Genomic DNA, 15,960 nt, shown 5'->3' on the forward strand with positions numbered 1-15,960 from the left:
GAAAGCCATACAGAAATAAATTGAGACAGGTTTTCTCTTCAAATCAAAATGTAAATTTAACTTAAATCTAAAATTGGTTGTTAGGTTAACTGCACCTGTGCTGCTGACTTTGGGCTTATAAACAAGAACACGTGGGTATTTACTTGGGTAAACCATTTAATCTATGTACAAACTATTGGGGTACTATATATATAATATATATAATTATTGGAGTACTATATATATATATTGCTTATTTGGGGGCCCTATCAAAACTAGTCAAACTTCCAAAAGCAAGTAAGAGCATATATACAATATTAAAAATTCTGAAGAAATTTTGACTCCTCCAAACTTCATTAGTAGCCTCCTGTTGACCAAAAGCCTTACTGATAGCATAAAGTTAATTAACACATATTTTATATGCTGTATGTAATATACACTATATACTTACGATACAGTAAGATAGAAATAACATGTTATTAAGAAAATCATAAGGAAGATACATTTACAGTACTATACTGTATTTACCCCCAAAAATCCACACAGTTCAAACCCATGTTTTCATAGGTGAGTTGTATTATCCTTATTGCTATGACTTATAAACTCGGAGTTTGAATTTTGTCCTTGGAGTGTGTAAATTCTAAGATCTAATCTTAAATAATAGCTTTCCTAAAAGTATTGTAAGAAACTGGGGACAAAGCATTAGTTCCAGATATCACAATGCAGGTTAAGGATAAGGAAGAAAGCATCCTTCACATCTACCTGGAAGGCAGTGTCTCTTCAGCAAGACTCCGGATGACACAGTGCCACTCTGGGACCTTGAGGACTCTGGAAGCTGTGTGGCAGCCTGCTCTGTACCAGATCAGCCCTGGTAAGTGGCTACTGTGATAATAAGCAGAAGCTGCAGAGAAGTCTGGGAAAACCCATGCCTAATGAGATTCAGCTGCAGAAGTAATTTACCTGCTCATAATCAAGGTAACAGCATGAACTTCGCAGGAGGGGCAGGAGGCAGGGAAGTCGAAGAGAAGATACATACATTGGCTTCCTGAAATAACTGAGAAGGTATGGCCACAAGAACCACTGATGGCAAGAAACTGAAAACATGGGTTACGTTTGTGTGGTTTTTTAAAGGGCATGAGTGAGAGAAATAGGAAAAAAATAGCATACGGCAATATGTCTTTAGTTATGTAAGAAATATAGCTATTCCATATAGTGACTACATTTTTGGAAAATGAAGAACCATAAATTCTCTGATCATCAGCTTCTCAGTGATTTCTCTGAGTTGAGAAATTTTATATTTATTTATCACCCCGTAGTATGTTAATCCCCAACCACTAATTCATTTCCACAAATATGGAGAGAGAAGGGGAGAAGAATGTGACCCCAAAATTTGCCACTTTGACATGTGAATTATTTCAAGCTGAAGGCAATCAACAGCTGGTTACCTTTCCCTTAACTGCCTTAAAGAATTTAGATAGAGGACCTGTACCAGGACAGAGTTAATACAAAGATAAATTTTTATTATGAAGACTTATCTGCATGGCATGGAAAAGATTTGTTTACCAAACGTTTGCTCTTCTCATTTTCCTGTGAATCCTTTTCCTTCCCTGTGAAGTCCCAGACCCCTACCCCTTCTCAGGATGGCATATAAGCCTCAACTTCCTGTCTTTGCTTCTTCATGTCTTTGGGGTTCCCAGATATGCAAAATTTGTCTTTCTCCTGTTAATTTGTCATATGTCAGTGTAATTATTTGACCAGCCAAATAATCTAGAAAGGAAGGAGAAAGTTTTCTGCCCCCTATACTTGCTATGTGCAAGGTACTCTGACAGAGATTGGAAAACAAAGATGAATAAGACATTGGACCTTGTTTTTAACAAGTTCGTGGTCTATTCAGGTATACATAGGGCTTTAATAGGCCTTATCAAACATGTTTAATGGGCTATGTTTCAGACTATGCTGAAAAAACTAGATGATACTTAAAAAATTTAGTATAATGATAAAGGAAAATGAAAATTAGTGACTATTTCAAAAGTGTTTATGTATGAAAGATTTTTTTCACTTTCTATAAAAAAGTTACCCATTTCTAACTGCAAATAAGCACATATATGTCTACTACTCTAGATTCGAGTTTTGAATTATATTCATATAAAACACATTTGCAGGTCTGAGAATGTGTACATTTTGTTTAAATAATCCATTTTCATTATATTCAGTTACTACTCCTCAAAAGGAAATATTATTCCGAAGATAGAACTTAGGTAATCGTAAATGAAATAAATCTAGTCTGCAAATGTTACTATAAACATGGAAAATTCAAACCTAGTGGGTCAGTTTTGGCTTGATGATATATAACGATTTCAAATTCACAAATCAATTTCCAGGAATCTAGAGTAGAGCAGTGGCTTTCTGTCTCCAATAGTCCCTTCCCATTCTTCTAGGGAAGAGCTCTGCAATGCTCTTGGGATTGTCCTTGCTCCTTTGTTCTGGAGGTGACAATCCAAATAGCCCATCCCCCTGTTCCCATTCACTTTGCAGTGGTAGTCACATGACCCAATCTACATCAATCAGAGTTTTTCCTTAGAACTTTTTTTAAATAATGAAAACTGGCACAAAAGTGTTCTCTTTCTGTTCATGAGACTATATAATATAAAAGCCAGAAACAGCATGTGGCCATGATCTTGGATGTGTGGAGACAGCTGGTCTAAGAAGATGAAGTGAAAACAAAGAGAAGTGGAGATAAAAGACAAAGAAAGAAAAAAAAATGGAAAGAGACCAGATCTAATACAAAAACAACAGGCCTGATGACTTTGGCATTCCTGCATCCAGTCATTAATGAAATCAATTTTGCCCCATCTCCTTTTGAAGTTTGCTTCATGTACACTTTCCACTTAAAGCTAATTGAACTAGTGTTTTGTTACCTGGCTCAAAATGAGTCCTATTACATTATTAAACGTATGTTCTAGAGCTACTATAAATTTACAGAATGTGCATGATCAACAGTCTTTGTTTATAAAAACACTGCTTCAATTAGCTTCCCTAAGCCTGTGGTAGGATAGAATGTGCTCAAACTTTCCAATTGTTCAAACCCTTAAATATAAATTACACCAAAAATGTGAGACAGGCAGTGTGCATGGAATATGAGATAAAAAATTAAATGAAACTTAGAATACTTTATTTGTTTGAGGCTATGGTATTAAATAGATACATGAGAAAATAGGATTTTTTTTGGTTTAAAAATGTTAAATGTATCATTTATTATATTAAATATCAGGGTTTTTTTCACTTTCATTTCAAATTTTACCTATACTGCTCTGGGAACAATTTCAAAATGTCATGAATTTGCATTGACCAAGTAATTGTAGCTACTTCTTTTTGCATAGTAATGTCTCTTTCAAAGTGCTTTAAAATATAATTTGTTCAACTTCATCAAAATGCTGGGAAGCCAAAAGTAAAAATAAATAAACTTCTTTTAAAAAAGAGGGGGAGGCATTTGGGTGGCTCAGTCGATTAAGCCACTGACTCGATTTCAGGTTAGGTCATGATCTCACCGTTTGTGGGTTCAAGCCCCACATTGAGCTCTGCACTGATGGTGCAGAGCCTGCTTGGGATTCTCTACTTCCCCCTCTCTCTCAAAAATAAAAATAAATAAACTTAAAAAAAAAAGGATGGGAAGCACATATCATTCTTGAGATTATTATCAGAGTGAGAACAGACTTGTCCAAGGCCACAATGCTGGTAAATGGCTTTAAAAAAAGGAAAATTTGGGTCTGTATTTCCAAGTTCAGTGTTAAGTAACCATGATCCTGAGGGATGAGGTTGCTCTTATTCACACAGATGCGCATCAGCTAGGGTAACCGAAATAACTGCAGTGATCATTGTGAAAGCTTTGAATGATAATGTATGCACATTGACTTTCAGATCACCTGTCATCTATACCACTTATACGGAGCATGTACCATTTCAAACCATAGCTGAAGATCAGCTACTAAAGTCATTTCAAGTTGTCAATGCCTGTTGAACATAACTACATTAAAGAAAGCCCGGTTAGTTCATATATATCTACTTAATTATTTTATCAGTGACAAACGGTACCTATACATAAACATTCCAAGCAATTTTGATGTGATTGGGAAAGTTAGAATCTCAGCTGAGCTACTTAATAACTATACAATCAAAGTAAATTGTAACATGTATTGTAAAAGAACAATTGCACTGGACACTTGTTAAAAATAGCAAGGAAGACTTTATTCCAGACAACTGTGATAGAAGTCAAGATTATTGCAACTGGGAGAGAGATTGAATTCAAATCAGCAGAAGAAAACACTGAAGGATTTTTAAATGCTGAAGTGAGTGAATGGAAAAGTATAGGAGAATGTTAGGGCAGGAGATTGGTCAATGGGACTAATCCATCTGTGTCTGCCAAACTGTCCCCTATCAAATTTAAGTTCCTACCCTCTCAGACTAGAAAACAGGGGATCTATCTTTATTGATGATTACAGTTCAAAGGAATGGCTACCAGGTCCTTGAGAAAGACATTCTGGGTTGTAAAGGATGTGCCACATATTCATTCGGAGAATTAAATGAAAAATATGAGATTTTTTTAACAAATAGAAGTATCAATGTGAATCTAAGAAACCTAATATACTATAACAATCAAAATTATTGTAATATAGAAGACATAAATCAACAAAATTACTTCTATTTTCCCATATTTTCAACCCTCTTGGAATCTGTAGATTTTTGAATTTTCATTTTATCTCCGGTAACAATATATTATAGAAGGAAAAAATGTATACTTTGGAAATACATGGAACGGAGTTTGAATTTCATTTTTGCATTTCCCAGTAACTTTACACAAATGTATTAAATTTTTGAGCTTCATTTTTCATGTGTGCTATGTGGCATGATAAAATTACGTGGAATAAAGTATATAGCAGATATGAAGCAACAAGCATATAATAGACAATGTTCTTCCTCATACCCTATGGTTTTATAAATGCTGTTCTTCCTGAAATTCCCTTCCCTGTTCTGTTTGCCTGGCTATGTCTTCCTTTCCTTCACAACATGGTCAGCATTATTTCCTCATCAAAGGCCATCCCCATCTTATTACCCCCCACCCATGGATTGATTTATATGTCCCTGTACCTACCCTTATCCTGGAACTGCACTGTATAGTAGACCAAGAAATCTGACAAATAATGAACAAGTTTTTAAAGGATTATTCCTGGGCGCCTGGGTGGCTCAGTCAGTTGAGCCTCCAACTTTGGCTCAGGTCATGATCTCACGGCTTGTGAGTTCGAGCCCCGGGTCGGGCTCTGAGCTGTCGGCACAGAGCCCGAAGCCTGCTTCGGATTCTGTGTCTCCCTCTCTCTCTGACCCTCCCCCATTCATGCTCTGTCTGTCTCTGTCTCAAAAACAAATAAACATTAAAAAAAATTTTTTAAAAGAATTATTCCTAAGTGTTTCTAGTCCAAAATGATTCTATAGACAAGTTAGTCTTTCAAATAGTTAAGAACAAATAAGTCACATGACATGTGAAAATGATGAACAGTTCTTCAATTCATGTTATGACCCTGGCATAATACTGAAATATAAATAATAGCAGAAAATAAAAGAAAAATATGACATGGCCATACTCCTTAAAAATAAAGAATATTGCAAATAAAATAACAACCCATAACTGAAATAAAGAATAATGTATGAGCCTCAAAGAAAGGTTTAGTTCATAAATAAATCTTATTCGGAAGTATTTGATATAATCCATCATATAAATATACCAAAGTAGAATAAAAGACTTACAAACTTTATAAAAGATGCTTAAAAAGCATTTGATGAGATATAACATCTTTTCTTATTATTATTAAGAGTTCTAAGTAAACTTGGAATAATGGATACCTCCTGAATATGCTGTTTATCTAGCTTAAAATGACTACCAAAATCAAGATTAGTCATAGCATTTTATAGGAGGCATATTAAAGAAAGAAGAAAGTCAAGGTCACCCACCATTACTGCCATTATAAGGCTGTATTAATTTGCTACTGTCAAGTAACAAATTACCACAAATTTAGTGGTTTAAAACAACATCTCTTTATTAGCTCAGAGCTCTGGATGTAGGTCATAAGAGTGGGTGGGCTTGGATAGCCCTCTGATTGGGGTCTCACAAAACTAAAATCAAGGTGTCGATATGACTAGACTCTTACCTGGTAGCTCTGTATAAAGATTTACTCCAAATGCACCCAGATTATTGGCTGCATTTAGTTCCTTGAGTTTGGAGGACTGATGTCTCCAGCTTTTGTTGGATGCTGACTGGGGGATGTTCTTATCACCCAGATACTGCTCTCTGGTCCTTGCATGTGGCCCTCTATACCTACAAATTGAAAAGAAAGGGGTGGGGGTGGCTCAGTCAAACATCCGGCTTCAGCTCAGGTCGTGATCTTAAAGTTCATGAGCCCAAGCCCCAGGTCAGCCTCTGTGCTGACAACTCAGAACCTGGAGACTGCTTCAGATCTGTGTCTCCCTCTCTCTCTGCCCCTCCCCTGCTTGCCCTCTCTGTCTCATTCTCTCTCACAAAAATATATAAACATTAAAAAAGAAAAGAAAAGAAAGGAGAAAGTTGGGGGAGGATATTCTTAATATAAATAAATTTTATGCACCCAAAATTAGCAAATACCCAGTAGAAAAGAATTCACAAATTAGAAGCTATTTTTTAAACTGTAACACAGAGAAAACACTGAAACTTGTTAAAAAAGAAAAAGGAAACAACATAACTTATTTTCATACCAATATAAAAGAGCATTTTGGTTGTATGTTTCAAATGTCTTAAAATTATACCTAACATTTATTCCAGGAATTTTATCTCAGTATTTAGTCTAAGGAAATGATTAAATATCATGCAAAAATTTATAGTAATGCTCAGCCCAGCATTTTCTTTTATGATAACAAACTTTGTTAATATAATAATGTCCAACAGTTCAAGGATGCTTGAACAAATTTTGTAATGCATATATGTGAATACCATCAAAATCGGTGACACGGAAGCACACTATTCAATGAGTGGAGAGCAGATTTAAAAAGCAAGGGGCGCCTGGGTGGCTCAGTTGGTTAAGTATACGACTTCGGCTCAGGTTCGTGAGTTCAAGCCCCATGTCAGGCTCTGTGCTGACAGCTCAGAGCCTGGAGCCTGCTTCGGATTCTGTGTCTCCCTCTCTCTCTGCTCCTCCCCCAATCATGCTCTGTCTCTCTCTCTCTCCTTCAAAAATAAAAACATTAAAAAAAAAGCAAGCAATCAAGAATTTTAGATAGTATATTCCCACTTGGAGAAAACATATACGTAATCATATAGAAAAATTATGAAAAGGTATATACAAGCATATTAACAGTAATTATATTCATGCCATAAGATAATTGGTAATGTTGGGTGCCTGGGGGATTCAGTTGGTTAAGCATCTGACTCTTCATTTCGGTTCATGATCTCACAGTTCATGAGTTTGAGCCCCACACTGGGCTCCATGCTGACAGTGCAGAGCCTGTTTGGGATTCTCTCTCTCCTCTCTCTCTGCTCCTCCTCCTCCCTCTCTCTCAAAATAAAATAAAATAAAATAAAATAAAATAAAATAAAATAAAAAACATTTAAATAAAAATTTAAAGAAACAATAATTGGTAATGTTTATTTTCTTTGTTTTATTTTCTAAATCAACAGTATGGACTGACTGCTGAAATGCAGTTCTTTCCACTAGATTAGGAGCATTTTAAAGGAAGGATTTCAGTCTTATTCAAAAACTTCCTTCAGGGCCTGGTTGGGAAGGAGGTGCTCAGTGAATGTGTGCTGTGTAACTGATCACACTATCAAGCATTTCCTAGTTATTCTTTTGCAATAAGGAAAAATTAATTCTGCCTGATTCCTAGATATTCTGTCGATAAATCTCCGGCCACTTTCTTGGAAAACAACTCATCTCTCCAAGTGTGAAAAAGGACACCTTTAGACTACACCAAAGTAAAATCTTATAAGGTACTTCTCTCCAGCATACTAGGTACAACTAAAACAGAAATATGTGACAACATTTGTTACTCGGCAGGGTTCTAAAAACAGTGTTTGACCTAAATGCTATGAAACCCAAATTACATTAGAACACAAATTGATCTGATGCAGTGGAAAGATTTTTGGGTCTACTATGTTTGGAAAGGAGCTGGTATGGGACCATTTTTTTCCCCTTCAATTTTCAAGCAACACTAAATAAGTGTTTGGGAATGAACCATATTCACCTTGTTACTCATTTAGCTTATTTTGTTTGAAAACATTTACATAGTGAAAAGCTGCTAATGGCATCCTGATAACCCTGAAGCTAGGAGTAAAGAGATTGCTGCTTTGTGCTAAATGTACACTTTACCCTGTTACTTCGTCTAAATACCTCTATTGCTAATGATGTTTCTCCTCCTGAAATTCATATTTCCTAAGCAATCTGCAAACGTATGAGAGTCATGGAGGGACAATCTCTATTAAAATTAGCTGTCTTCCCCAATCAGCAAATGAAGAGAATTTCATTCAAGGGAAAACTTTGTTCTATTAAAGGAAATTGAACTGGAAGTTTTTACTGCCTGATGGGGTATTGTCTTACACTTGATCTTAGCCAAAAGGCCGAGAAGCGATAGGGGTATTGTCTTAATGGTGACCTAAAGGACAGTTTATTCATCAAATGATCTGCTTTTTCTTTTAGAGATGGTCATTAAATTGGCAATTCTTACATGGACTTTGTACTGAAAAACACAGGAAATGATATCTAAAATGGTACCTAAATGATAGCTAAATGATGATATCTAAATGATATCTAAAACTAACATGTAAAAGTAATGTGGATATGTATTACAATTTTAATATGTAGCAAAACTTGGACAAGTTAATTTAAATTTGGTTTCTATTTTACCGCATTTTACCCTGATGTACATATTGAATGTTGATGCTGATGCGATTTATGAGAGGGCTTTTTATGAATGCCCTAAGGAATGGATGAATGGGGTGTGTCTGCTATAGAAACACTCTTTCCTGACATTTGTTGAGTTGTGCTTCACCTTAGCTATGGGCTGATGTCTACTGCTGAGATCCAGTCCCAGTCTTATCTCTGGTTGCTAGGTCTATCACAGGGTTATTGTTATTGTTTCCCAAATACATTTGAGGTTATTTTAACCATTCTTTTGTTTCTCTGACTTAAAAATTAAGTAAGGAATGGATTCCAGCCCCCTTTTCAGATAATCATGGTGATACCCAAATTCAAGCTTCTAGGTGTGGAATGTTCCTTAGCTGTCTACCCTAGGCTCACTGAGAATAAGTGTTTTCTCATGGTGTGATCTGTAAAACACTAGGGGTTCCTGATGGGTCATAAAGAAGTCTTCAGATTATTGTGTGTGTGTATAAATGATATACAACTTTAACATATTTAATATTATAATATATATATATAATTATAACTATAAATACATTACATATTTTAACATACAAATAATGTATAAAATTTATGCATAAACTATATAAACATATTTAATTCTCCAAATATTTCACAAATTTGAAATATAAGATTCTTAAATGATTTTTTACCCCAGAGGACACACTGCAACTTTAGTGATCATCCAACTTTTTTTTTTTTTTTTTAACCCTCTTAACCATTTTTAAGAGTACGGTCTGGTATTGTTAACTATATTCACATTGTTGTTAAGAGATCTCTAGAATTTTTCATCTTGCAAAATGGACACTCTATACCCATTGAATAACAACCCCCATTTCCTCTTTCCTCCAAAGCCTGGAGACCACAATTCCACTCTCTGTTTCTGTGACTTTGACTATTCTAGATATTGCACATAAGTGGAATCATACATTATTTGATTTTTGTGACTGGCTTATTTCACTCATCATAATGTCCTCAAGGTTCATACATGTTGTAGCATGTGACAAAATTTCCTTCTTTTTTTTAAGGTTGAATAATATCCTATTCTCTCTATAATATACATATATATGTATTCCACTTTCTCTTTATCCATTCATTTGTCACTGGACATATGAGCTGCTCCCACCTCTTGTGAATACTGCTGGAGCTGAAGCAGACATGAGCCTAGAGGCCCAGGAGCACTCTGCACTGGCATGGGGGGTGCCCTAGCAAGCCCTCTGAAGACAAAATGTTATGGGCTTGGAGTGTTCTAAAGTGCTTTGAGACTATGTCACCTTGGCACAACTAGCTGGAGCTGTAGTGAGCAACGGCCAGGGGTGTCCCAGTGTGCGCCATGCTGCGAATGCCTTGGTGGGATGGCTGGGGCTAATGTGAATTAGGGGCCTAGGACTCACTGAAGTAGGAGGCCAGCAATGGCACCCAAACCCTGCTCCAGTCTGCACTGTCAAGATGCAGGGGAAACATAAGCCATGGTGCTCACCAGCCCCTCCCACCTAGAGAGAGTTCCAGCCACCACCCCCACCCCCATCCATACCCTCACTCCCCACCCCTGCCCCACTGCTGTTTGGTGGAGGTCTAGGGCTGGATCTTTTATATTCTAGTTCCCTCTTATTTTTTTATTTTTTTAAAGGTTTTATTTTTTAAGTAATCTCTAACCCAATGTGGGGCTTAAACTTACAACCCCAAGATCAAGAGTCTCACGCTCTACCGACTAAACCAGACAGGCAGCCCTATATTCTAGTTCCCATTTAAACCATAACTTTTTTTCTGTGCCCCAGGGCAGATGAATATGTTCCTAGCCCCTCAGTCTTGTCTTTCCTCACTGCGCTTCGCAGCTTTGGGGATGAGGGTTCTCTTCATTACCGTGTTTCCCATCTCTCTTGCATTCTCTATGGGCCTTCTCGACCTTTTGTTTTGCAGAAGTTTTTCAGTCAGCCCCCAGTTCTTCTTTAGAAGAAATTGCTCTATAAATAGATTTGGTGTTTGTGGAGGAGGTGAGTTCAAAGTCTTCCTATCTCACCATCTTGAACCAGAACTCCATGATCATTTACCCTTTATTTTTTTTTTTTTTTAATTTTTTTTTTCAACGTTTATTTATTTTTGGGACAGAGAGAGACAGAGCATGAACGGGGGAGGCGCAGAGAGAGAGGGAGACACAGAATCGGAAGCAGGCTCCAGGCTCTGAGCCATCAGCCCAGAGCCCGACGCGGGGCTCGAACTCACGGACCGCGAGATCGTGACCTGGCTGAAGTCGGACGCTTAACCGACTGCGCCACCCAGGCGCCCCTCATTTACCCTTTAAATGCTGTTAATTTACACTGCTTACATCATCTCATTCGAGATGCACTTAACAGAGTGCATATGAGCTGTGATAAAATATTTTCATCTTATGTGGGTATTTTCTTTCATATTTTAATTTCCTTTACATGTTACTCAGCATTAATATGAATTTTATCTGTCTTTTTTATGGGCATTGTAACTTGAATGATCTGTCTTCATCATCACCAGTACTAGGAAACTCTTGTTAGTTGTCAATTTTTTTAAACAAAAAAAAATGTATTTTCAGCAAAAACCTGATTGATGTGTACCACATTTTGTTTAAAAAATGCATCTAAATTTTTACCACAGTATTTCATAAGATTTTATAATTAGAAAATGCCTTTGGGACCAAGACCATAAGAATCAAAGTCCTATAAAAACCACTTTTTCATTTATTCATTTAATAAATATTAATTGAACACATGCTATGGGCCAAGAACTACTTTAATATTTGGAATGGGCCATATATATATATATATATAGTAATCAATGGAAAGGTGATGAGTGCTATCATTAAAAAAAAAGTAAGTTAACAGTGATAAAGAACGAGAGACTAGAAATATGTGCAATTTTAAATAGAATAGTCAGAGAAGACCTCATTGAAAAGGTAACATTTGAGGGGGCAAAAATTTAAATGAAAGTTCTAACCATGTAGCCACCTGAAGAATGTTCTAGCCTGAGGAAATAACCAAGACAAAGTTGCTAAGCTGAGAGCATTTCTGTTATGTTTGAGAACAAGCAAGGACAATATAGCTGGAGCGTATTAAGTAAAGGGAGATAGTAGAAGATAAGGTTAGAAAGGTAACATGGTGGCTAACAGATCATACAGGAACTTGTGGGCCATTACAAGAACTGCATGAAATGGCAAGCTATCATGGAGTTTGGTACAAAAAAGAAACATGATCAGCCTTATATTTTAAGAGTTACTTAGCTGCTATGTTGACGATTGTCTGGAAGAGGGAAGGGGGTAGTGTAAAATCAGGCAAGCCAGTTAGGAAACTATTGCAGTAATTCAGTAAGAAATGATGGTGACTTCAAACTTGTACCAGAATGGCAGTAAATTGGTGTTAAAAGTAGTGAGATTCTGAATATAGTCTGTCATTCCTATTACATTGGGTGTGGGGTCCAAGAGGGAGAAACTGAAGATCACTCCAAGATTTTTTACCTAATCAAGTAGAAAGATAGAGTTGTCATCAGTTCAGTTCTGTGGGTGGCACAGGTTTTTAGGACTGCTATATTTATCAAATAAAAACAGAGAATACTCTATTAAATTTGGATTGGATTTAACTAGGTGGAGGTTACCTGAAGACATCAGTAAAACCCATTTTGTTTATGTACAGGGATGAAAGTCTTACTGGAATAAATTTTTGAGAAAATGGAAGGGCATGGATTGGAGAAAAGGCAAGTTGAATACATTTTTTTGAGGTGTTTTGCTACAAAAAGAGAAAAGAAAAAGAAAGAGATGAGGTGACAGCTAGTATGTATAGTGGAATCTTGCATGCACTGTGTATTTATTCATTCATTTTAGGTAAGGGAAATTATAGCATGTTCACTGCTTATAATAATCTAGAAGGGAAAGGAGAAAATTGGTGGAACTATGTTCTTGAGTAAACAGGTACATAGAATGTAGAAGTATGAATAATTCATTTACCATAATAGATGGGTAAGCAGAGTATAAATGTGCACGTATTGGTGGTAGATGAGATGATGGGAACCTCTGCAAATTCTCTTAGGATTGTTTCATATTAAGGATAAGAAGTAAAGTTTTCAGCTGAGACTGAGGATGATGAGAGGTGTTGGGAGTTTGAAAGGAAGGTATGAAAGACTTATAGGAGAATGTGTGAACAATTGTTCTAAGAAAGTATAACATGATTGCCTGACAGAATTAATGCATCACTTGAGATTTGTGGATATAATGTAAAATGAGGCCAAGCAGCATGATATGATTCCTTAATAGAATCAAATGTACGGGTGCAATAATAAGAGATATGAATTTAACCATGTTTGTGGCTTTGTGAAGGGAAACTCACAAAAGCAAACAAAGAGCAAAGACATTGAGGGTCTGTGCAAGGGAAAGGGTATAATGCTTGACTGAAATTTTAAATGGGTAAGGAGAAGAGAGGGAACATCAATGGGGTCAGGGGTTCAAACTGTTGATTCAATAGACGAGTGATCAAAGAGTAGTTGAAGGGTTTGGGGAGTTATGGTATAGAGTGAGTAATTTGGAAAGATAAAAGGTTGTGGTCAGAGAATGGAATGTATGAATTTGAGATTGAAATTATGGTGACAATGAAGTTATTGATAATGACAAAGTCCATTGTTTGAAGAAGCTGGGGTTGACATTTGGGATATTTGAAAGCTAAATCTGCAACTTTTAAAGTTTAATGCAACTAGAAAGTATTAGGAACCCTTTCTCTGCTGCTTCTTATGCTGAAACATTCACACTTCCATGTTTTTAGTGTAATGCACTAGTTCACCTACTCATTGAAAGAGTGATGTGAATACTCTCAGGGAGGAAACTGTCCATTGTTTCTTAGCCAATGTTTTACATAATTCTCCAGATGGGGCATATAGTTATTCCTGATGACTCATTATGGGATTTTCCATTGACTAGAATTAAAAACCAAGAAGAAAATGTTTGGATGCAAAATCAGTACTACGATTCAAAAATCTTTCACTTAACTGAATGTAGTAGGTAGTTAAATGATTATAAACAATACTGTCTAAGATACATGAAATAAGTCCTTTGTCATTATATTATTGTATTTATAATTTTTACTACTATTTTAAATTTATTTTAAAGTATCATGTCTTATTATTTCAAATTGAGATAAATTGCTCTATAAAGTTTTACCAAAACCTAATAGTCTGCATGTTTAACGATTGCCCATTTTACTGTCCATGGAAGCAAATTTTTGTAGTATACTATTCTACACATAGCTCTTAGACAATAGTACTCACTTCCATGCATTTAAATGGTATCTGTTTGCCTATAGATCCTACATTCATATCTTCAGCCCCAGTTTTTCTTCTGAGCTCCATACCCACATATTCAGATGTCTACCTGACCTCTTCCTAAATTGGTTTCACCAGCTTTTCCCAATATGTCCAAACCTGAGACTGGATTGCTCCCATCACCAACCAAACTTACCGGTCAGTCTCCTAAGGCTTACTGATTTACAATTCTAAAATCCCAGGTGGTCAAGGCAGAGACTTGAGATACCTCTTTATTCTTCCTTTTCTCAAGATCTGCATTCACTATATTCAAATTTATATCAATGGTAAGTCTTGGGAAAAGGTCTGAATTAATCACTCACTCTCCATTAGCAGTGCCAATCTCCAAAGCTAGAATTGTCTCTTGACTGAAATATTGGAATGGCTTTCTAATCCATCTCTGACCCTTGTCTCTCTCTAAACATTCTCCAGACAGCAACTAAAGTAATCATCTTGGAATAATTTCAACAACAAATTGATCATGTCAGTTCCCTAGAAACAACAAACAACCAACATGAAACTCTTCACTGGTTCCCCAATTCAATTACAATAACATTTTAAAAATATTCAATACCCCTCAAGACTTTATATGATGTGGACTTGCCTACTTTTTCCATGTCAATCTGGTATCAGTCATGTTCTGTACCTCAACTAAACTATCCTTTTTTTCCGAATTCCTCAAACATAGCTACTTTATTCCTACATTAGCATATACTCTCTCTTCCTAGTACTTTATTTGCTACATCACATTTCAGTTGTCAAAAGGACATTTTTCTGACCCCAGTCCAAGCTTGTAAACTCCATTATATTCATGCATAGCGTTCTGTATTTTTACTTCATAATTACAATTACACATTTTTTTCAATGTTTGTCTCTCCACTATATTTTTAATTCCATACGGGAAAAGATCATGTCTGTTTTACTCAGCACTTTATCTTTATTTGTAATTATTTTATTAAGTGTTTTATTTTAATTCCACTGTAGTTAACACACAATGTTATATTAGTTTCAGGTGTACAATATGGTGATTCAACAATTCTATACATCATTACTCAGTGCTCATGATGATAAGTATACTCTTCATCTCTTTCACCTATTTCACCCATCCCTTACCCACCTCCCCGCTGATATGCTTTATTTTAAACAAGCACTTTATCTTTAGCACCTAAGAAGGTACCAATAAAATGTGTTGAATGAAGAAATAAACTTGTAAAATCCTCTACTTTTTAATTTCAGCATTTTAATTGGCTGCTTCACTCAAATTCTCCCTCTCTTCCTTTAATCTAATATCTACGTTATTAAATTAGAGACAATTTGAGTCTTATTTTTACCACTAATTACTTTGATTTAGATTAAACAAATATACTATATACTCCTCATTGGCAGTTTGCACAGCCTCCTCTTTGGTTAGTTGTGTTTTTCTAAAACTACCATTGTTTTCAGGCATTGCTCTAAATTTGATGGGAGGAACAGATTTAGATTTTTCCTAATTCTCACTAACACAAAAAATTAGAGAATATCACTCAAAATGTTTGATAATGTATTTGTTCTAGTCTATTATCAAGTTATATATTTAAAAGTTACACACGTATTAATATGCATTCAATTAACCATTTTCTTAATAAGCAACTGACACAAATCAGAGGGAGTATCAAATACAAAATCAACTGCTTTCAAGAAATTGAGAAGCCTGTGGGGATGGATTGATGTAGGTTTAATGGAACCTTGATAA

The sequence above is a fragment of the Lynx rufus genome, unplaced genomic scaffold (genome assembly GCF_022079265.1).
Source record: "Lynx rufus isolate CCGP_SWC_20201006 ecotype Redwood Valley unplaced genomic scaffold, mLynRuf1.p SCAF_9, whole genome shotgun sequence".
NCBI lineage: Eukaryota > Metazoa > Chordata > Mammalia > Carnivora > Felidae > Lynx > Lynx rufus.